The sequence below is a fragment of the Sinocyclocheilus rhinocerous genome, unplaced genomic scaffold, assembly GCF_001515625.1.
Source record: "Sinocyclocheilus rhinocerous isolate Xijiao unplaced genomic scaffold, SAMN03320098_v1.1 scaffold642, whole genome shotgun sequence".
Classification (NCBI taxonomy): domain Eukaryota; kingdom Metazoa; phylum Chordata; class Actinopteri; order Cypriniformes; family Cyprinidae; genus Sinocyclocheilus; species Sinocyclocheilus rhinocerous.
This window is the reverse complement of record NW_015626390.1, coordinates 1,158,956-1,183,817: the sequence shown is the minus strand read 5'-3', so window position 1 is coordinate 1,183,817 and position 24,862 is coordinate 1,158,956. Positions and strand designations below refer to the sequence as shown.

Sequence of the window (24,862 nt, the reverse complement as noted above, 5' to 3'; positions counted from 1 at the left end):
TTATCGTTCACAATATATTTTTTTTTTTTTTTTTTTTTGACTACTTTCAGGTTCTGTTACCTTCTTGAATTTGTGATATGTCGTAATAACAAACTCAATATTCAAAGGAACGAATTTTCAAGGCAGCAATAGTGCCAAAATTAAGCCAAAGCATCTAGTTTTGAGTGTCACCAAGTAACACGCTAACAAAAAGACTGTCTGGAACAGCGAATGTGAGTGACACGGAGCAACAGAGATTTCTTTAATCTCTCGTCTCCAGCTCCGCTCCAGGTTTTCCATTGTGCACTCCTCCAGGAAAACATCTCTGACTTTCAAAAAACCCATTCCATGCTCCGCTTCCACTTCGCACCGCTGATACTCTAGTCTGGAGTGGACTGGTTCAAGTAATGAAAAGTCCCAGTACTGCTCAACCAATCACATTAGATGACCAAAGCTAGTTTTGGGGTCGTGGCAAATAAAGAAGTTTCCTCTTGCCTTTTTTTTAAAGGCAGGGAGGAGAGGACGGATCCGGATGAGCAGTTCACATTCCATTACGAAATTCAACACTGGAGACGAGCAGAGTCACTACACGGACATCATGCCTCTCTCCATCTCTAAATATAAGATCTTATGCGATCCCTTAAAATAAAAGCCCCACCTGATGTTTTTAGCTGGACCACTAAGCACATTTTCTGTGCTTTTCTCTCAAATCAGTGATGTCAAAGTTTGGCAGAGACCGGACGTGTTATGAGTAGGACCATACGGAGGCCTTGCAGCCTGTCTTAAAGGATCAGCTTGATGATGTTGTGGCTAAAGAAAGAGGATGTTTCCATGTAGTTTTGTTTGTTTCCTCTTTGGCTAAGGCTAATAGGAAAGTTTGCTCTAATATTTGTGCTTTTTTTATTTTTAAAGGCACATTCTGCAAAAGCATGCAGTCGTACAAACACACATTTTTTTGTTCTTTGAGCTGTGCTAATGGAGTTTATGAAGTGTCTAGTGTTTTTACATGCAGTATGTAGTGAGTTAAACCCCAAAGGAAACAGATATTGATGCTGAACTTTCAGGGAAGTTTCTACTTTCTACTTTATTCTACTTTAGCTACCAGTGAATAGAAACCAACGCATACTGCCCCAATGTGATTTATTTATTTATTTTTTTCATTTGGTTTTTAAATGCATTTTAGATGTTTCATACCCCATGTAGTTTTGTTTGTTTCCTCTTTGGCTAAGGCTAATAGGAAAGTTTGCTCTCATATTTGTGCTTTTTTTATTTTTAAAGGCACATTCTGCAAAAGCATGCAGTCGTACAAACACACATTTTTTTGTTCTTTGAGCTGTGCTAATGGAGTTTATGAAGTGTCTAGTGTTTTTACATGCAGTATGTAGTGAGTTAAACCCCAAAGGAAACAGATATTGATGCTGAACTTTCAGGGAAGTTTCTACTTTCTACTTTATTCTACTTTAGCTACCAGTGAATAGAAACCAACGCATACTGCCCCAATGTGAAAATTTTTTATTTATTTATTTTTTTTTCATTTGGTTTTTAAATGCATTTTAGATGTTTCATACCGAATGCATTGTTCATGCATTCTCAAACACTTGGAAATCTGGTCTCCAGTCCGTCTTGGGATTTTTTCTAGTGCTAATTAAAAGTATATCACCCTCCCTCAGGTCTCAGTGAGAGTCCTGGGTATTGACATTATCTAAATTCATTATAGTAATTCCCAAGATACCTACACAGCAGACCTCGGTTGTGTCTGCCAAATGATAAACACTTTACAGCTCTGCTTTGCATCACTGACTTTCTCAGATTTACATTTAATTTCATTTGATTTTCTATCTTCGATTGACCGTCCTACTTGAAATGCCTTGTAAATAATTGATCCCAGATTCAATTGCACAAGGTGCATCTGAAATATCACATCTTGTTATACCTTTTTAGGTACTAATGTTAGGCAGCTGTACCTGGTTTATGCATTCTTCAGCCATTCATTCAAGATGTTTTGCTGCACATTTTAGTGTTTTTATTGATTACTAATGCTGTTGAAGTCTAAATGAGACCTTGAAATGTGCAACCTGATTGAGAGGGACCTGCTTTTGGCCCTAGGGCATGATGGGTTGGCCCTTTGGCTCCCAAGCTATATTTAGCCTGCCTTTTTTAGATAAGATTATATTCCATCCCTCCGTAAGGCATATAGCAGAGACAGGAACACAGCAGGGGAACAGCTTGGATGGAGTGAGAGATGGAGGAAAAAGAGCCCTAAAGTGTATTTGTAGTTGTTTCCACAAATTGGGCGTTTATCCATAAATATTAGGTTGTAATTAATATCACACAAAAGAACTGGATATTCAAATAGACCATCTCATTCAAGAATGGCAGCAATTAGTTAGAGATGCAGAGTTGTGGGTTTAATTGTTGTAGGGGTTTGTTGATTTTATTAGCACACACATTAACTGGTGTTTTATTAAAACGAGTGGTTTATTTCAGAATGACACAGGTGTGCTTCTGTCTGGAGGTCTGTACTAGAATAGTGTTGGGTGCTGACACTTTAGCCTCAGCTATATTTGTGGTTGTCCTGCTTGAAGTCCCTCATTGCCTACTGTTTGTTAATGCAGTAAGAAGAATGCAGACATTTCATGAATGCTGCTCTGCCGCCTCCTCACCGTGGCTCATTATTGTTAACAACCTAGATAGATGTGTCATATATGGGATTGAAGGCTTAACCTCAAAAATTCAACCAATCCTCTCTGTGATTGCAGGAGTTGTCATGGCCCACACAGGCAGCATTTATCTTTGGCTGTGAAAACATGAAAAACATGTTTGGTTCAGAAACAGTGAAGCTGCTGAAGAACTAGCAGTTGCAATAGATTTACTTTAGAACAACTGAGATGCTTTACTAAACTATTAAAGGGGTCATATGATGCTTTTTTAAAGATCATTATTTTGTGTATTTGGTGTAACAGAATATGTTGACATGCTTTAATGTTCAAAAAACACATTATTTTTCAAATACTGTACATTATTGTAGGTCCTATATATGCCCCGCCTCTCTCAAACACTTTGTTTTGGGGGCGTGTTAGAATGAGCCGTTTTAGGGGGGCGTGGCAGAGTCTTAACTTTGATAAAGAATATCTCTTTGGTTTTGAGACTTTAGTCTTTGCAACTTCAGGGATCTTATCTATGCACAATCAGCTTGTAACACTCCAAAGAGAAAGGAAAACTTGAAATCGCATCATATGACCCCTTTAAATGTCTTGATCTATTTGTTAAGGCAAGTATATGAATCATTTGTAAGTTGCTTTGGATAAAAGTGTCTCATAAATGTAAATGTAAATCTCACTATTTTGGTTTTTCAAAACCATAATTATTGATCTTGTGTACTTCGTGTGAGGCATCAACTCATGTGGCCTGTTGAGGCGAGATGTTACCTTTTCAAATGGTTTATCTAACTGACAAAAAAAAGATCCCATAGACTTACTTTAAAGGATGGACCCGTTGAGTTTTGCAAAGACAGAACACTCTGGCAAACGCATAATAGCCTCGTTCAGACTGTCAGCTCAAATCCAGTTTTTGTGCAAATCCAATTGACATCCGATCATATTTAGATAGTCTGAACGACAAAAGCTCTTTCTAGGCATACTAGAAACTTCCCAGCAGGTGTGTTGAGGCAAGTTGGAGCTAAACTCTGCAGGACATTGGCCCTCCAGGACCGAGTTTGGGCACCCCTGCACTAAAGTAACCGAAAAAACGAAGTTGGACTGAGCTCAACTGTCGCAGCTTTAATTACGTCACGAAGGGGGAGGGGTTATTAATGACAAAAATAACCTCATAAAATTCATACACTACATGGTTGAGTTCATAGTGTATAAGTGTATAGTGCATCATAGGGCTGTCAAAAAAAATAGAATTTTGATTATTCGTTGAATAAAAAAAAATTCCACATTCGAATGCAAAAACGTTGCATTCGAATTTAAGGTCTGCGTCAGCCGTCAGGCAGCCTTATCAGTGGCGCACGAGATGCGATGACGATGTATGTGTCATTGATTGCATTTGAATGCTTTTGTTAGCCTATCCAGTTGAACCCACTAGATGCGGCGCTGCTACGTTGTTCATTCAATATATTGCGGAAAACGAGAGCATCCGTGTGGAGAAGATATTGTTTACGTCAAAACTGAAACCAAGCCATATTACGCTTTGAAGAAACGTGCATAATATTTTGCTCGATGCGCCCTCTTGTGGCCTCAGGAGAGAAGCCAAAAGCTTTTTTCCCCCTAACTGAAATTATGCCTTTTAAATTTGAATATAATTTGAATTTTGATTATATTTAAGTCGAAAATTCGAATTTAGTTTTTCAGTCATTTTGACAGCCCTAGTGCATCATTTGGGATGCAGTTAATCTGTTTTGCAAACTGTATTGCTGTTGTTGTTGTTTTTAGCGCAGGCATAACAATGGAATGGCAATGCCAGAGAAGCCAATGCACATTACATAAAATGAAAGAATGCTTCTGGACACGCAAATCGGATATGAACAGTTGCAATACACTGTGGACAGTCAGACGTCTAGATCGGATTCCAGTTGGATATGCACAAAAACGGATTTGCACTGACAGTCTGAACGAGGCTAATGTGTTCTATAAGTCTAATTTGAATCTAGATTTATTGTTCAATAGCTTTTATCAAAACGCTTCATTTAAGTGATCGTTTATCATGCTTTTAAACTCTGCTGTAGCTGTAGGATTGTTAAGAACCTTTCATCAGAGCACTGACCCAATCATCTGCCATGTTAACTGGTCATCAGGCAAATGGGCCATAAGGCTCAATGAACACGTCTGAAGCCCTGTTACTGCGGCCCGTCTTATCACCTTTGGCCGCTTCTCCCCCGAGCCGCTCCAACCAACAAATAATGTTGGTATTTGGTAAGAGTTCAAAGTCTAACCCAACGGCTATCACCGATGTGAAAGAATGTCACAATGGAGGAGAGGACAGGGCAGGGAAGGAAAAAATAGAGCTCTAGCAAGCTGAGAAGAGGAGATGAGAGGAAAGACAGGAAGTGAAACTTTCCTCTTCTCTGAGGTGGAGGGGCAAGAGATGAAGGAAGTGTTCGAACAATAGCGAGTTAGTCGCACGGCTGTTTTCCCTCTCTGACCCCACTGGCAGATAATTATACTTATTTTAAGCAAAATGCATTAATTTAGGTTTTTTTCCCCTTGGAAACAAGACTAAATATCTAACGTCGTTTTGCTTATGTAGTATATGCATCTTAATTTAAGAATTTTTAAATATTTTTACTAGAAACAAGACAAAAATTCTAAGTAAGAGAGTGTTTTTTTTGCAGTGTAGACCTACTAGTTGCTTTGACGGCACTGGCCTCGTTTTTATAACTTTTTTTGTCTCTTACTTGTTGTTTCCTCAAGATAAGTGTTTAACTAAATCTGAAGTGTGGGCCGACTGCTGTACGGCTCGTTTTCTGTCTCCGCTCTCGTTTGCTCTCTCAAGCCTGAAGCTCGCTCTCTCTCTCTCTCTCTCTTGCTGACTAAACAGTTTTGTCAGCTGGCAGTTGCTCGCAGGATTTGCGATAGCTTCTGGAGGCTGGGACGAGGGGGGAGGGTGGTACTCACAGGCAGCACTTGTTGCTTAGTGGAGCTGGCCGAGAGAGAAAAAGAGGGAGGGAGGGAAGAAAGGGTGGAACAGACAAGACGCAGTAAGAGTGGTTGCAGAAAGAAAAAAAGAGGCCATCAGCATCGCACAACCAGTTTCTGTCTGATTACTTGTGAGGGAGAGAGCAAGCAAATGATACAGTTGCACTAATCGTCATCTTGAGCTGGAGATGGGACGCTGTGCATCCCAAAAAGGGGAGCTTCGTTGCATGTACTGCGTCTGGCACGTTTGAGGACATGCAGAGAGGCCTTTGTGTAAACAGTGCAAATCTGGTGTTTTTATGTCAAGTGCTAATCGAAGGCCAAGAGGTGGTTGTTTGCTCCTGTCTGCACAGCTGGTCTGCCACCCTTCCACTCGACGGTTAACAAATATAGACCGCAAGGATGAGCTGCCCTAATGACATGTTACCTGGTGCATGATGGGAAAAGATGTAATCCTGGGATGCAGCTCGGCAAACATGACATGTTGACCACATGTTGAGCAGATCTGTTTATGGTCATTATTGTCATTTTTGTGTTGCTCCTTTATACTGTGGAAGATAGGTAAATAGTGATTATCATTAAGACAATATGTTTATCATATTAAATATTAATTTATATTGTCATTGTACTAAAGTAAATAATGAAAGTATAAAATGTTTTGCAAAATATGAACAGAAACTGACGTGTGATGTCTGACTTGACAAGCAGATACATTCTTTATATGATTGTGTTTAACATTAAAATCAATATCTTAAGTTAACATGTTAATTTTATAAATTCAACACTAACTTTAAAATCGTTAATTAAAAAAAAAAATCACATCCCCCCCCCTCCCTCCTTTTTTACCCTTGTTTAGCCCTGGTTTAAAAACCCCTGCTTTAAATCTTGTGGCGTGAGATTTGTAATTATTAGCAGACACCTGGTGATGCACTTAAATTTTGTGGCTGAAATAGCAAAAAAAAAAAGTCAGTTTGAAATAGTTTTGAAGTGTCAAAATCAGTGTTTAATTAGCATTTCTCTGAAGATGCATTTTGACTGAATGCACTACAATTATCCAATTTACCCTATTACTCAATTACCCAAACTTTGTTTTCATTTTTTGGCTAAATTAAAACTTCAATTTTGGTTTCAGTAAAAAACTACTGTGCATCACGACTCTCATAACAACACCATGGCATAGCAGTGAGTTTTGCACTTTTTCACTAAAGTGCAGTGCCATGTGTTGTATTGAAAGTTGTGCTTTGTTTTCAGTCCATCCCTGGTTCTTATTGGAAGTCCCTCCATGTTGAACTCAAGTAATCAAGCTTCCCTGTAGCTGTTTATGCATGCAGTGATGGATAAGAAACAGATAATTCAAGAGCATAACAACTAGGGCTGTGCGATTTGGGGGAAAAGCGCTCACTCTATTGGTTAGTAAGACTGCAACTCAAGGCTGGCGGTCATGCATATGCTCTGGAACAGATTAATATCGCGTCCATATCGCAGGCTTTGCGATTAGGAAATCGCAACGTCTCAAATCGCGATTTCGATTCGATTTCGATTAATCGCACAGCCCTAATAACAACCTTCCCAGTCACCCCCTTCTTCAAAACCGAACCGTACACATACCCATTCGCATCCACACCCACACACACACACAATGTCCTGCCATCTCTGCTCATGAGCTGAAAAGGTACTGTTGTTTGTTCTGCAAACACAGGACACACCTCGTATCCACAGAGACTGGAGCGCATGCCCCTAGTCCTGCTGCACCTCAGGCTCGTAAAGAAGTTAGACACACACCTTCTTGCAACCTCTTGTGCAAACATACGGGCCTCTACCTGAGAGCATCCCTTTGCACAGCTGCTAGGAGTGTAGGGTGAAGGGAGGATGAGATTACTGGACTGGCCTTGGGATGGAGGCGGAGACACGGGGAGTGAGGGAAGTCAAGGAAGGGAGGAAGAACTCGAGGCTTTAAAACTCCACCAGCATTCCTGGTTCACACTTTCTTTAATAAAACTAGTCTTGCACCTGCAAGTTTAGACAAAACGGTTGGTCACATTTGACATTAAAACCGCCATTTCCACCAGACGCTTCCAGTCAGGACGGTCTGACTAAGATGCGTGTCAGTGTTATTAAGCAAGCATTGATACTGAAGAACTCTTCCTGAAAGCCACACCCGGTCCACTCAGAAAAATCTCTCAGAATCTATCTTAAAACCTTGACAGAGTCATCACACTCCTCGATGACAGCTCAGCCATTTTGAAATAACACCAGGCCACGCTCCTTCTGTTTAGGGACATCAGCATTAGAAAAGATAGCAGATGCTGATATGCTGTAGGGTTGTGACGGTGAGGACACCGTCTATCGCGGCAAGCCTAATATGCTGGCTACTGTTTCCAAAATAAATGCATCTTTGTGATGGAGCCGGCTGAAATGATGTGCGAGGGGGTTGGGTTAGAGAGGTCTAGGCCGCTCAAGCCCAATTTTGGGCTGCGAATTCGAATGGTCAGGTGAAAAGGTAAAGGTGTGTCTGCCTCGCTGGTCTGGGGTTAATGGTACACCGTCTAGCTCCCATGGGAAACAAGGAGTCAATGGGGCAGGCTCTGCTGACGCGCCCCTGAGGAGACGCCACAAAAGACAGCGAGCAGGGTTCTTTCTTCTCCTGAAACCTGGCCTTTCCCATCAGGGGCTGTGTACACAATGAGCAGACAGAAATGCTGCCCTCCTTCAACACCTACTTCACAGCAAGCCTGCACGCTTGGATATTTCTGAGGGACCCACCCAGAAGACGTGTTAAAAACCATGAAGACAAATCAAGAATGTAAAAGTTCCAATCTAATCTATTTCACCCCAAAAATAAGACAATATATTTTGAAAAAGGAAACAAAAACCCATTTTAGGACCATCAAGTATTTCCTGCAATTCTTAGTGGTCCTAAATTAGGCTTAATTTTCAATTTGCCTTCGATTAGCCTAACTTTCTTTTGCTTTGGGGCTAAAACATGACCTAGACATTTCTTGAGTTTTTCATGAGATTCACTCACCAAGTGAACAAACCTGAAACCATCTCTCACAATTTGTGAACCAGTCTTATTGTAGGGCCCTATGATTTCCGCGATGCGGAAAATGCGGATGGAATTGCGGAATCCAGTCATAAAAACGGAATTTACTGTATAACGCGGAATGCTACATTTTGGATGGATAAATCAAAAGTAGGTCAGTACAGTTAAATGAAAACACAATATGGACTAGTGTCTGTGAATACTAAGCCACAAAATGCCATTTAAATATGAATCCTGTGTTCTGTTTGTGTCTGTGTGAATGAACGGTTTCGTTTACTACACACATACTGAAGCGCCTGTGACACTTACACACTGTTTACAGTCTCTGCCGCCTCAATATATGAGTACATGAACACATAAACATAATCTCTAAAACTGCTCTGAGAGTCACTTCATGAGCATTTTGCCATTTCTTTTGAGAAAAACTATCGTCATATTATATGCAAACAGAAACTTAAATGTCTTCACAGCAACCTGTCAAAAACTGTGACAAATGTTACTTAATGTAATGATAGTATTAATACTAATTATAATTATTAAAACTTTATTTTTAGGGAATGTTTACCAAAAAAAAAAGAACATTTACCAGAATTAATTTAGCAGAAAAATGTAAATACACAACACCGTATTTCTGGGAAAAAAGAAATAAAATAATAAAAAAAAAATTTAATATAAAATCAATTAATTAGAGATGTTTTTGATTATTACAATTTAATTCTAATTATAATTATTAAAACTTTATTTTTAGGGAATGTTTACCAAAAAAAAAAGAACATTTACCAGAATTAATTTAGCAGAAAAATGTAAATACACAACACCGTATTTCTGGGAAAAAAGAAATAAAATAATTAAAAAAAAATTTAATATAAAATCAATTAATTAGAGATGTTTTTGATTATTACAATTTAATGAAACCATTCAAATGGAATCCAGAAAAATAATGGAAAACACAGTATTTGCTAAATAAATAAATAAAATAAAACTGAATTTGAGAAAACTAAAACATTTCATAGGGCCTTAAAAATTTTTTTTTTTTTTACTTTTAATAATTTTCTGTTAAATTGTAAGTTTCATGATTTCAATTAATTAGACATGCTTTTTGATTAATAAAAATGTAATTTAACCATTAGAACACGGTCTAGAAAAATTAAAATTGAAAAACAAAAACAAATTTCCAAACAACTGTTTGTGTGAATGCAGTATAATCCGACCTGTCTGTGCCTGTCAATGAGATTATAAGAGGGGATGAGTGGTAACTTCCACATTTCAAAGCATCTTCATCATCAGAAAACCATGTGGACACATCTACTTCCTTCATCTAGTTTCTATCCATCCGGAGCATCTCACAAAACTTGTCTATTCAAGGAGTGTTATCATTAACCAGGGAGTTAGGACTCCACTTGTGAACTTTGTTACGAAGTGCTTGGGGAAAAGTAGAGCAGAGGCAATAATAAACTTAATCAGAGAGCAAAGAAGATAACCAGGCTGTTGATTGGCTCATGGGAAGACCAGATCAAGGGTCCGTATGAAAGTACAGACTCTATAAAATGCACGTCAGGGCTCTGACAAAATGGCTGCTTCACTCATCCACACGGGTTATGGTTACTACTAGCCTGTATTTTGTGGTTGTGCAAGTTGAAATTGATGAGTTTAGGAATTACATAAATCTTTTGAAGCTCAAAAACATCCTCATTTGAATGAAGAGTCCTTCATGCGCCCTTGGTGTTTGATGTGCAAAACGTCTGTTTTGTCTCAATCAATGTTGCGTAACTAGTCATAATGTGGGTAGTGTCCCTGTAATGTCTTCTCCTAGATTGCGCTCATTTCATTCTGCCATAATCTTTGAACAAGGTCAGTGGGCTGCTGATAAGTTATAAAGAAAGCTACAAAGAAATTGACAGAGAAATTGACAATCCTGTAGAAAGCTTTACTAATGTCACAAGATTTGTTGCACTTTTGCATTGTTTTGCCTGTAGAAAACTTGATTAATCTCACAAGATTTTGTTGCACTTTTGTGTTGTTCTGGCTTTTAGATCACCATAGATTTGTTCCCAGATTTCAGGTGTTACTTCATTTAAAACCTCTCCTGATGATGTCAGGATGGTGATTGGTCACTTTCGAGCAACACGTCTGTGTTTGTAATTCAACCGCGTGTTTCATGGCTTGCTAAGGAAATGGCCTATCCCACAAGGCTGTGTGTGAGTCTGTTAAGAACCTCTGCAGAACAGGAAACGGTGGATACTGGATGCTTTTTCAGGTTCTCATAATTATGATAACTATTGTGCTACATTTAGGGTATTGTTCATCAGAACTAGTGAAGTAGGCCTAAATGGTTTCAATATTTGCCAGGGGAAAGCAGTTCTGCTAATCTGGCTCTTTTGTTAGTGGTAAACATTAAACACTTAATCAGGTCGTGCTCTTAGAACCTCTCGCCAAGAAAAAAAGTGTTTAGTGCTCAAAATCAGTGGAGGAAACCAGAACTTTTTCCATTGTTGAGTCATGTGACCTTTTCGGCTAAGTCTGCTTGCCTTAGTTTGAAACTTGTAATTGTCCCTTCCTGCATGTTTTAACCCCTTTTATCCTTTCAGGACCTCACAATGTTGGGGGCTGTCACCCACCCACCAATCTGTACCCACTCTGGTGCCGCCTTACGTCTGATGGGACCCTCTTTATCAATGTGTGGGCAAACATTAAGGGGCCTATAGAGATGGAAATGAGGCCTTTGCGGCCCTGCAGCCGAGATGCTGGTGCCCTAACGCCTCAACAGACTGTCATGGAATTACAAAAGAGATTGGTCTGTAATGACCACCCGTCCTTTGACTGCTGCTGGGCTTGTGTACTTTCTTTCATTTCTGTACTGACTGATGTCATTCAGATTCGTCATTTAAAGATGGTTTCAAGCTAATTGACACTTAAAGGACAATACAAGCATAAATAACATCATGTTGTGATGTCTAGTGGATAACATTGTACATTTGTGTACTTTACTCCCAAATTGAGTCTTCTGAGTTTTACATAATCGTTTAAATATACGTATTGGGATAGTAGGTGACACTTAAGATGCTTTTTTTTTCTTCTCTTTTTCCCTTTTTTTTTTTAAGCTGACACACTTTGTAAGAATTAAAGTATTTAAATGCACAATTAAAATTGATACATAATGTAGAAGGATTGGAGCTCCAAATTACATGATATTTAATTGTCGTTTTCACCAGCATTACAGTAAAAATCTAATTAAGTCTGATTGTGAAATGTCTTTTCACGATGACTAAACCACAAAAGGCTGTGTAAAATAGACTATATAAGTACTATAAAATATTATTGCTGACTGTTTGTTTTAAAGAATTGCATTTGAGGCACCCACAGTACAGTTTTTTCTACCGCAGATCCATTTGCAGAGTTATGCTAAATGATCACATTGTATGATGGCTAGCTAAAATATAGGTGTAATAAAGCTTTAATTTCAATCATGTCACGTATACGGACTACTCTGTACATACGTTTATTGTTTTCAGTTTCAGTTTTGGTGCTTTTGGTAAAAGCTTAATTGACCCTTTTCTTGTGTAGAATGGCATTTAGTGATTACAGCAAAATGCACTGAATGAATTGAATTCGCTCATAAAGTTCTCGCTTTTGGCTTGTTCTTTCTTTGATGACGGCCTGTGCAGCCTTTTGTAGGATGGTCAGACTGATGCTAAACACCAAGCTGCCACATTTAGGGAAAGAATCGTGACTTTAACGCTCTCGGGCCAGCAAATTCTCCTATGAAGTTCCAGTGCCTCCACCCCCCCATTCTAGATGAATCGCTCCCTTGTAGGAGCGTGTCCTCAGGCAGCCGCCTATGTAGAGAGAGCCCTGCACAGCGACTCTGGAGCAGTACGAAAGGAAAAAAACAATGTGACTCTTATTTCAGGCAGGGGAGGGGGGGCCGTACGTGATGTGATGCTAGGGAGTCGCTTCGGCTCAGCCGAGAAGCCCTGCGCGTCAGCACACACTGGAGTGTGATGGATGACCCCTGCTGCAACCGACAGCCTGGTTGTCACTCAGGCGAACGGCAATAGCAAACAGCTGGCAGCCCGGGGCGCGATTGGCCGAAGGGATGCACATGGGTTGGCTTTTGGGGGAGGAGCCTTAAAATTGGGTGGCTGACGGCCGTCACAGCACCAGTTGGCTGATGTTTTGGCCTTGTACTTTAGCCTTGCTTTGGAGTTTAGGCCATGTAACGCTGTAACCGAAGCCAAAAGGGGGCCAGAGAGGAGGGGAGGTGCAGAAATGATAGAGTGATTAAGTGAAAGAAGAGAGAGTGAGGTAATGCACAGTGACTGACGATAACATCGCCGTCAGAACTGGGTTCAAAAAGAGCATTCACAAATCTTGCTTTAGATTTTCTCACCCAACAAGCTTCTTTTTCAGGGGAGGGGAAAAGGCAGCCTTGACAGCCACAAATCATGCGTGGTCACTGCATGTCTGTTTATGTGTGCACGTATGAGCCACCGAGAGATGTTCTCAGCATCAGCTCGATGAAGGCTGTATTCTTCTTGGCTTCACAAAGAGCTCTATTATAGCATGCCGTAAGCGGCATATCTGCCTAGTTCTCTGTCAAACACCCCTCCAGTGGTTTTCCTTCTCTTAGTCTTCCAAATAAATGATGGAGAACCCACCGTGGCAGCTCGCCAGCCTCAAAACCTGCCTGGCTAGCACATTATTTACTGTGACTCAAATTGTTCTGACTTCTGTAAAACTAAAATGCTCTACAGAATGTGTTTTAATCTGATTTGTTTGCAAAACTTTTTCATAATGATAATCGGTGTTGGTTTTTGCCATTTTGTTCGCTTTGAGTGCTGTTTCATGCAATTGCGAGGGAATCCCTTTGCAGTAGTGGTGCATTCACTCAGATCAATTTCAGGATGTGTGTGCACAGCATCGTGGGCCTCTTTTTCAGGATGACTTGTAGGAGCTTGCCGGTTTAACAGGACTGAAAAAAGCCTGGAGGTACCCCCATGCACCTCCTCCTCTTCCTACTCCTTGTCTCTTTGTGTTTTCAGGTGTACAGTGAATTTAGAGTCTACTTAATGAAACCGGCAGCCACACCTATACCTCAACAGTGCATAAAAGAGAGATGGTTATCGGAAGCATCTCTATACTTTTATTGCAAAGCACAGTTTGGCTAACACCACTTTATAAGCCAAACCTTCAGTCATTCTGCGGCTTTTTAGATTCATAAAAAAAAAAAAGGCCACTTGCATTCATGCCGACTTGAGTCTACAATACCCCATAAAAGGTTTTTACTGTTACATTTTTACTTGGTGGTTATGCCACATGATATTAAATTAATACCTTTGTTGACAATAGTATAAATGTTTTTCAAAACTTTTTGAAAGTAGATTTTTAATGACTCGATGCGTTTTAAATTGGATGTTCCCTCCTCTTTATCTGGGACACTTTGAATTCTGACTTAATTGAACTCAAAATCAGCTTTAGGCATGCTTTGAACATTCTTTTTTGCCTGCAGTTGCTGATTGCATCCTTTATTATCACCAATGATGTTCAAAGAAAAGTTGAACAATGGTAGATGTGAGTTGTTCATCTACAGGACCCAAACCTAATTTAGTTGTTCTAGTCACTGACGTGAGCCATGTACACAGTGAGGTTTGGGAAGCCCTCTGTGTGCCTCTGGATTTATGGAGCCGAGCTGTCACTGCTGCGCCTCGATGAATGTTCCATTTGTTGCCCAGATAGACAACTGTCAAAGGAGAACGGCATGGGCCCACTGCGTCCTTTCTGCCATAAAAGCTGCCACCCCGACCAGCTCTGCCGAGAGAGGGGGAATGGGGGAAAGTGGGCGGGAGATAGAAGGAATTCCCATGTGACTGCTTCCCAAGAGGATTCTTTTTCCACAGATGAATCAAAAGTTCCAGTTTTGCACATGAAACAAAATTAAAGAAAAAAAAACTTGTACTGTTGAGTACAAAATCCAGACCTTTAATCACTCAAATTGAAAAATGTTGCAGTTGCACAAAGCAGATGTCTTCATATCCACGGATCGCAGTCAAAGCCAGTCAGAGAGAATGGCATCTTAGCAAGTCGGACAAGGGAAAGATCTCTTGGTCTTCCTGCAGGAACATGTCTGCTAAATAAAGGAGCGTTCACAACAACAAGAACAACAGGAGGGAAGGAGATTAGATGCTCAGATTCTCCTTTTCATCCAGTCCTCTACACCTCACGCACTGTTTAACCAGAGTAAGCCTGGGATGAACGTCCCCATGTAGTCTTGCATCATTGTGATTCTTTTCATTCACGGCTCTTGTTTCTCCCCCAAGGAAGCGTTATAAAATGGCTGCCCTGTCTTGGACGGATTGGTGGGGACAGCGATATTCTTTGAGAGCGCTTGTACACACACACACACACACCATCTGTAATGAGGGTGGACAGTGTATGCTTTTTCCAGGCAGCTGTCAGTGGCACACTGATCTGTCAGCATGGACCCTGCATCTGCACTCCTCTGTAACTCACACCACGGCTCTCCACAGAAACCGGGCATGAGCCAGCGTCTGTCTTCGCTTACAAGAACTGTATCTTAGCAAACCCAGCCTCTCTTTTGTGAGAGAATGCAGTTCTTTCTCTTTCCGCCCATGCATATTTGCATGGATATGGAGATGAGCCTGAATGCGCGGCAGTCCTGTCCTCAGACTTCGCTTATGTGAGCAGTCGACCGCTCTCGCAGTACCCCACTGTGAAGTCTGGCCAATCCGAGGCGCACCATGTGTGTCCTTTAGACCCAAATAAAGGCTTGCCGTCTGCAAGAACGAAGGTTCTAAGACTTGTCCCTGTCGCAGGCATCTGTGAGGCTTGACAGCTGAGTCGTCCGTTGCCAAGGACCCCTCAATTTGCATGCTTGTTTACATAATCTCTTAACCTCTGAAGAGCCAGGAACTACCGAGCCTGCGCCACAGCTGGGACTAGAGGTCCCCCAACCCCCTTAAAACATCCAAAAAACACGTGCACCAAATCTTCCAGTGCATCATTGCAACTCTTCAAGGATCCGTCTTAAAGCCATTGAGCAAGAAAAGGCAACGTGTTTTATGATTTGGAGGCTTTGAAACATTTTTAGTGCATCTGAGATGCTCGCACAAATACAAAGCTTGTTTGCATGAAGCAAGCTCGCCCCAAGGCGAGCAGCCAGGGTTGATTTGGAAATGAAAGCCACTTCCTGCACAGCGCAGTTTAGCATGTTGCCTGTTATGATGTATGCTTGACTCAGGTGTTGAATGATGTTTAAGAGTAAAACAGTCGATCACACAGACCGATGCCGCAACTTAATTGCAGAACCCCTCATTTTATTCAAAGCTGAAGCGAAAGTTGCTCCTTTGATACGTCACATTTTGCATTCATAGTTTCTTCTTTCTTATTGTTAGTCATGCTACAATGAAAAATCATTTAGCAGACAAAACTGGATGTGCTGGCTTGTCAGTGGTTGAGGTCAACATCTTTGCAAATTCGTTTGGGAAGCAGAAAATCATGAATAAGGAATTTCGTTGCTGAGAAAATAACTGAGGCTGGTGACGTGTCTGCTTTTTCCTTCTTTGGTTTGATGGGCAAATGCTATTCTCTGTTCTGCTCTAATATAAACCATCATCTGTAAAAGGAACTCAAACCTCGCTGGAGTTTCCACATGTTGCCACACAATGGCTGGTCAGATGATTTCAATTCGCTATGTCTTTGCTTTTGATTGCATTGCCGGCACTTCTGCTGAATGATTGAGAAACATCCTGAGGGGTGCTTTCACCCCTCACTTGTACTAGAAATGTACCATATTTTTGCTATTACCATGTTTCTTTGGACATGGAAGCATGATAATACCATTGTGTTTTTCAGATGTTATTATGATGGTAATGCCATTGCATTCTTTGAAGCAAGTATGTGTTGCATTCTCAACGTTCTCACAAGGGGCGCTGTAACAAACATTAGTACAAACTGTCTTCTTCTATGGTCATGCTTTTTGAGTCATGGCTCAGCAACCATTTGAAGACAATTGTTTGAAGATAGTTAAACTGTTATTATTCAGGAATCTTACTATAAACACAGTCAGTTTAATAGCACAGACTGCCCCCTTGAGTACTGGAGGTCAATTATGCCGCAGTAGAGTAAGAATGCATTTTAAGTATATAATGGGATGGCATTATTGCATTGTGTTGGCTATGCATTTACATCTCCATGTGACTGTTTTGGCCTAAGTCCCGCTTCTGATGGGAATGCTTGCAAACTCCACCAAAAAAAAAAATGTAGGTTTTGTTCAAGTAGGACTTGGTGTCAAATGCTTGTCTTTTGTGGTATGGTCTAACTGCAGTAATTAGTATCAGCCCTGCTGTGTGTTTATGTCTTGTAGGGTGTACGGTTTGCATTGATAAGGATACGAGACCTCAGGGTGGTGCAGGTTCTGGTAACTCCCGTCCTCCGCCCCCTCTCTCCCCCTCAGTGTCTCTGGTGTTTAGTAGAAACAAAGCAAACAAGCCAGGGAGAGAGCAGTTAACTCTGTGCGTCCGTTCAAGCAGCAAACGAGCAAACAGGCCTGTCCCGTTTGTCCAGATTCTCACCTCGCTCTTTATCTGCGCCACCTAGCATGCTCCTTTCATTCATCAGTTTTTTTTCAACCCTTTCTTTTAAACTCTATACCTTCCTTTCTTTGCATCAGGTCCCATCTCCTGTCTGTCTTTCACAGGTTTTTATCTTGGCCTCTCGCTATTGAAACTGATATTGGGGGGTGATGTGCTAGGCAGAAAGCAGCTCTATCTCAGCGCGCCAACTGCTCTCGAACACGTCGGTTCCTGCACTTGTCCGTGCCTGTCATCCAGCCCTGAAACAGAGCAGTAGCATTCTTTCACACACACACATATACACACACACACACACACACAGTGCTCATACTCACACATGGAGGCGGAGGTAATCACATAGTGTGCGTACACAAACAGGTTTAACCCAAAAATGGATGTAGCCAATACCTGCACTCATTAAACATAAATTTAGCCTAAATTAAACGTGCACGAAAAGAATTCTTTCCTGGCACGAAATAATTAGTTAATTGTGGTTCATCGCAGGGCATCCCTCTATTTTTTTGCGACTGCTTTAACTTTTTTTCAACAAACTATTTGTTAAAGTCTGAATCTAGAGACTCATCTAATTAGTTGTGTTCGCAAAGAATGTCTCACTATAACTGGTGCTCATACTTAAGGTTATAGATTTTAACAAACTCTATAACCACAGCATTAAACTTTGTGGCATAATTTTGCACTTCAGTAATGAATGGGAGTGACGGCAAATTAAGTCACAAGACATAGATAAAATCATATGACTATTTTGATGTGTATATATGAATCTACACTACCGTTGGTGAGATATTTTATTTTATTTTTATTTTTTTTAAAGAAGTCTCTTCTGATTACCAAGGCTGCATTCATTTAGTCAAAAATACAGCAAAAATTCCTATGATGGAAAATCTGAATTTTCAATTTTTTTTTACATAAATCATTCTAATATGCTTATTTGCTGCTCAATAAACATTTATTATCGATGTTGAAAACAGTTTGTGCTGCTATATATTTTTGTGATACAGTTTTGCAGGGTTCTTTGAACATAAAGTCCAAAAGATGAGCATTTGTTTAAAATAGAACATTTTGTAAACTTGTAAAATTATTTACTGCCACTTTTGATCAGTTTTATGCATCCTTGTCATCATACTGACCCTAAACTTATCAACGGTAGTGTATTTGGTAAATGTGTTACCATAAACTTAGTTTATATGCAAATTTGCAATCTTATCCTAAAATGTGCATTAAAAGATGTGAATGGAATCTCTGTTACAGAGACTTGGGTGTAATATGGAAGCTACTTTGCTACAAATGTATTATATATTTTTTACTTTAAAAAAAATACACTTGTTAAATCACAGTGGTAATGCATCAAGGATGCTGGCTATGTAAAACCAATCTGGCCTGCTCATTTGCTGATGTATTCCTCACTTTGTCTCTCCTTTTATTTCCTCCTCTGACTACTGTGAGATTCACACCAAAGCCAATAACAGTCGCTGAATACAGTCAGTATTCTGCCATCATCAAAGCAGTCTAACGTGGGAGAAGACACGCAAGCTGGGTGTGTTTGACAGGGGCAGAGCTTAAAATCCATCCACACACACTCACACACACACACACACTGGCATGGCTAAAGTCCACAGCAACCTAAAATGTCTCCTCCACCCAGGCCATCATACCTGCCTCTTTGCCTCTCAATTAGGCAGTCTTACCAGCCACTAATCTGATAATCTCTGTCCTGTCTCTCTCATCCAATCCTCCATCTCTCTCACATCTCTCCTCTGACGACTCCTTCGCTCGTCTCTCCATCTTGTCTCCATCCCCACCACCAACGGCAAAGTTTCCTGTGAACTTTTTATGGTCATCTGTCTTCAGTCAGTTACGTCCCCCTCTCCCTCTCTCTAATTTAAAGACTCACGCTCCATCACCCCCTCTGCACGTCTCCTGTCTTTTGAAAAGCTCCTGCACAAAGAGGATAAAGCTACGTAAGTCTCTCCTCCTCTTTGTCTGTGCATCTCTGTATCCCTCCATCCTGTCTGCGTACAGCTAACAGACATTAAACGGGCCAATCACTGATTAGTGATGCAACAAATTATGCTAAACAACTCCTTATTGTGTTTATTAGGAGCAGGCCTAGACAGAATATGCAAAGTTTCCTGTGCTGGTTTTTGGTGAAAATCAGCAGAATTTGTTTAAATCATTTAGGTAATGTCAGAAATATTATAAAATATAAGTAATAAAATACTAGTCTTCTAACAAACAAGTAATTTAGCAAGTTTTCTATTTATATTTTTAGCAGCTGCAAGTTAAAATTAGTCTAGTCGGCTCTTAGTTGGGATCTTTTTTTTTTTTTTTCCTTTTTATATTTTTAGCAACTGCAAGTTAAAAAAAGTCTACTCTTAGTAATAGCTGACAGTATTATCACATAAAAGTAAATAGAAATGGGCTGTATAAGCAAAAATTTATTTTTGCAATATTCTTAAGAATTCTAGATAACAATATACACTACCATTCAAAAGCAGGGGTTCAAACGTTTTTTATTGTTTAGAATTTTTTAATAGTTATTAATAATGTCTTAATAATGTTACAATTTAAAATAATGAAAAAATGTATGCATGATTTGCTGGGCAAGAGGCATTTATTATCAATTTTAAAAATGATTGTGCTGCTTCATATCTATGTATCTGTCTGTCTGTCTCAGAATTCCTTGGTGGGTAGAACACTAGAAATGGAATGAAAAGTATTTATTGGAAATATAATTCTTTTGTAACATTATAAATGTCTTTACCGCCTCTTTTAGCCAATTTAATGAATCCAAGCTGAATAAAAGGATTAATTTCTTTTAAAAATTGACCCCCAAACTTTCAAATGGTAGTGTTATATCACTATATATACATTTTAATGGAAAAATGATTTTGAAAATGTGAAAATATTTAAAGTAAACCTATAAGAAATTTGATTTCACAAACCTATAAAATATGTATCACTGAAAGTAAGTCAATAAGTGAGTCAGATGTTGATTCAGTAACTGCTTTGAATGATTCAGTGAAGGATTTGTTAGAATAATTCAAACCGGTAGGTTCAGAGTTTGTGAGTCTTTTGATTGAATCATTGTAAGAATGATTGTACCACACTGGCCGCGTAGCCAAAATAGAAGTATTACTCAAACATTTACAGCAACTGACAAATTTCTGCTGTATATTGTTTTAACCGGGCTGAAGTATTTTCTAAACAAACATATCAATGGCGATTTCTAGAACTTGAACTACTAACTTGTATTGATTCAAAGCAGCCTTTTTGATGTGAGTTAAATTGTACCATGACTGCAGGTCAAACTCCAGCCACTGAGGGCTATGATTCAACACAGCAGGTTTTGCAATGCTTTTATTACTTTATAACAGATTTCAAGGTCAAAAGTCTCATCCCGAAAGAAAGTGTGTGTATGTGTTCATAGGCATGCATATTAAACTCCCTGTTTGTGGTCTCCCTGCAGTGTGAGCAGTGGTTGCTGACACACGAGGTGCACTGCGGTCCCTCTTCAACCTCCGAACGGCAGCAGAATAACACAACCTCGTCTGAGGACGGGTAAATATACCTCACCGTCCGGTCCGAGCCGAGGCTGCCTGTCCGTGTGAGCATCCTCACTGTTTGCACATGCAGCATGGATGACTGGCCTGCTTATCAAGTCCCGCCCACAAGTTTCACCTGAAACTTTGAGTTTTATCTCTCCTTCTTTTATTTCATCCTTTCATCCACATGTCTGTTCATCCTCGCTGTCCCACAGTCACAGTCAAACTCGTACTTCATAGTATGCCACACATTCCTTTGCTCTGTCATTCATCAAATTCAGCTCTTCGACTCTTTTGCAGTGTGCATGCGGCCCATTACTGCAAAAACAGTGAAGCTAGCCATGCATGCAGCTTAATGGGCGTTGAATCTTTTTGATAATGAGTTAGGTAAACAAAACAGATGTGCGACTCTACTATTTGTCAAGTCACAGTTTATTATTTTGCACAAGAACCTTTAAGCTTGAACTTTCAATCTGCTTTCAGCTCTTCAGACGTCACATGCACTTCATATACATGCTAACGTCCGCTGCATGAAGCTGGGATCTGTCAGTGTTGCATTAAGACTCTTGTGCTGCAAACACAAGACGTTTTCGGTTCAGGTAGGGCGGTTATGGAATGACTTTGCATCAAGATGCAGGAAGGAATCTGAAAAATGTATTTGTTTTTGTTGCTTTGAAGAAAAAGAATGCGAATTGATGTAAAGACAAAATACCAGACAAAGGCTAGACTTAAAACTAAATGGAAGTAGACTTAAATTGTGTCATCAGTACAGGCGTTGATAATGAAAAAACGTCAAAGATAAAGATAGAGACTACCATTGTGGTGAGACACAAGGTTACAGTAAGGTTTAGTTTGTTAACATTAACTACCAATGAACAAACTTTCTACAGCATTTATTGATTCACATTAACACTGCACTGTGAACTAACATGAGCAAACAATAAACAATTTCATTTTATGAACTATTAACTGATCATTTTGTACTATCATTGTACAAATTAGATTGCTCATGTTAGTTAATACATTTAACCAAAGTTAACAAAAGATTCCTTATTGTAAAGCATTAACAAAATGAACTTAAATTTTGATAACATTAGTTAATGCATGAGGTACTACTTTTATAGCATTTATTAATGTAGGTTAATGATAATTTATTATTTACAGTTGTAAATTATAATGTTTTTCCACATTATATTAATTAATTTGGTTTATTTTATACCATGTATAGTTTGAAAATTGTTAAACTTATATTATATAAAATATATAACGTGGTTCACATTAACCAAGATTAATACATTCTGTAAAAATATTATTTCACTTTAACTATTGCATTAACTAATGTTCTGTTCTGTTCAGTGTATTTCTTATTCATCTCAGTGGTTCATTGAACAGTTTGTTGAGTCTAAATGAGAGTTAGCTACTTTTCCATTTCTCGTTCTGAAGTGTTCTCAGGTAGCAGGGTCAAAGGTCAACATCCTCTTCTGTAAAACAGCTGTGTTATCTAGGTGAAAGTATGATGCTCCTAAAAGACATACATTCTTTTACACAAAATACAGCAGAATTACCCAAGAATTACAGCAGCCTTTGCAATTTTATTATTATCTTTGTTGCGCCAATATGGAATGAAATTCTCAGGGCTGTTAGATTGTTACTTTGGATGTGCTCAAACTGACGTCTATTCATAGGAGCATGTTTAGTTTTCAGATAACTGACTCCAAGCGCTCCTGTGAGTCATGGCCTGTTGCTCAAGCCGCTCTTTCGAGCGCCTGCAGTCTCCCATGCTCAGACTTGTGGCGCATCTATTGAAAGTCACGGAACAGGACCCAACCATTTATCACACACCGGCAGGGCATGTAACAATGATAACAAAATGCATTAGATGTCACCAAGATAATGTCAGTAACGCACTCAAATCAACCAAAAGATGTCGCCTATTCTGCTCTGTGAGACTTTTCCATCGTGGTACAATGCGTTGTTTTACTCGGGTGTTTGATAGGACGTTGAGCTGGTGGTGACGCATGGTTGTGTGGGCCTGAGGCCTCTTTGTGACGTGAGGCAGTCTGTCATCCACCAAAAACCTGTTTGAGTGGCTGCAGAGATGGAGATACCGGGATTTCACCATAAACGACAAAAAGACATCAGCTTGTGGTAAACATTGCATTAAAACAACTGAGATTTACAGTGTTGGAGAATTAAAAGACAATAAAAAGCTTGTTTTAGATTGAAAAATGTCAGATGAATGCATGCATTTTCTGATGCATGTGTTTGTGCTCAGCCACCCGTTTTTATATTTTTGCTTAGCATATCTGTTTCTGTTCTGCTCTTGGTGCATTGAACTGATTTTATAGAGGAAGTATTTAATAAGAGGTCTGTTTTTCTCACACTACTAGATTAGGCTGTTTAGGTCACATAGAACTAATTACAGAATTATGACGGTTTAAATATGTTGTATGGTAGTTCTTTGGTTAGTCCACTTCAGGTTACTCTCTTTAACACCCTGTAACACCTTAAAATGTCTGAAAAATGCCAGAAACCCATCCTCTCTAAACCAGAACATGTCTTCCAAACAGATAGAGACTCATCACAACATACTGCAATGAAGCACACCGGACTGGCGGTCTCATTAATTCTGTATTGTCTGTCATTTATTGACTTTTATCAGTAAATTATGGAAAAGTTATTTGTTTGAAAACAAAGCAACACTAAAATATTCTAATAGGGATTCATATTGAACCAAAAGGGAAGAAAATATAAGTCTTATTAATCTTAATTGGAAACCTGGTGACAAACATGGGGCGGTCACACTGCACTTTTCGTTCCATTGACTTCCATTCATACGCATACAAATGCTTCAGACCGGAAACGCAAGCCCATGCGAAAAGTTTAGCATTTCGCTGCATTCCAAAGATCAAACTTGGTGAACTCTGACCTGCGAATTCACATCACGTGATACCCTGTGACCAACAGCAGATCGATACGTCACAGCATGACCTCGTAACTGAATTAAAAGAACATAAATTTAAAACTGCAGCGCTGCAGGAAAGTGGAGTAGATTGCAAGTTTTTACATTTTAGATGTATTATTATTATTAGGGCTGGGTTTTGACACAAATTTCACGATTCGATTCTCATTCACAAGCTTTCGATTCGATTCCATATTGATTATTTTGGATGTACAGTACTTGCCAAATTTTCTCAAGGGAAAAAAAAAATCTCTCAACTAATGCTGTAAAATATACATGAGAGTCATTTGGTACTACATTACTATAATATTGAAGGTTAAAATTGACTGATTTGTAAGCTATAGCCTACAACTGCTAAAATTACACTTAATGAAGTTTTTAATATAATAAAGTTACAATTACATAATAATATTTTTACTTCAATTCAATTCGACCTCGTGACTGAATTAAAAGAACATAAATTTAAAACTGCAGCGCTGCAGGAAAGTGGAGTAGATTGCAAGTTTTTACATTTTAGATGTATTATTATTATTAGGGCTGGGTTTTGACACAAATTTCACGATTCGATTCTCATTCACAAGCTTTCGATTCGATTCCATATTGATTATTTTGGATGTACAGTACTTGCCAAATTTTCTCAAGGGAAAAAAAAAATCTCTCAACTAATGCTGTAAAATATACATGAGAGTCATTTGGTACTACATTACTATAATATTGAAGGTTAAAATTGACTGATTTGTAAGCTATAGCCTACAACTGCTAAAATTACACTTAATGAAGTTTTTAATATAATAAAGTTACAATTACATAATAATATTTTTACTTCAATTCAATTCTTTTTTTTTTTAAATATAAACATTTAAATGGTGGCTGTCATAAAAAATGTATGGATTTATTCAAACATAAGAACAGTAAAAATTATAATGAATATGTTATATTGTGCATATATTTAGCAAAATACCCCTCTCTACAGTTTATTTTTCTGGCTGACTAATGAGTTTATGGTCACTGAATTTGTTTGTTTCTCAGGTAAATGTGACGTTATGTGACATTGTTTACAAGCCGTTATATTGACGTCTTTTCAC

The 24,862-nt window shown here is 39.2% G+C and overlaps 1 protein-coding gene across 1 annotated transcript in view; it reads left to right on the top strand.

Annotated features, from left to right (window-relative positions):
* LOC107713689 (ras-responsive element-binding protein 1-like) overlaps positions 1-24,862 on the top strand; it is a 59,330-nt gene that overhangs the window by 1,708 nt on the left and 32,760 nt on the right. The window lies entirely within an intron of this gene.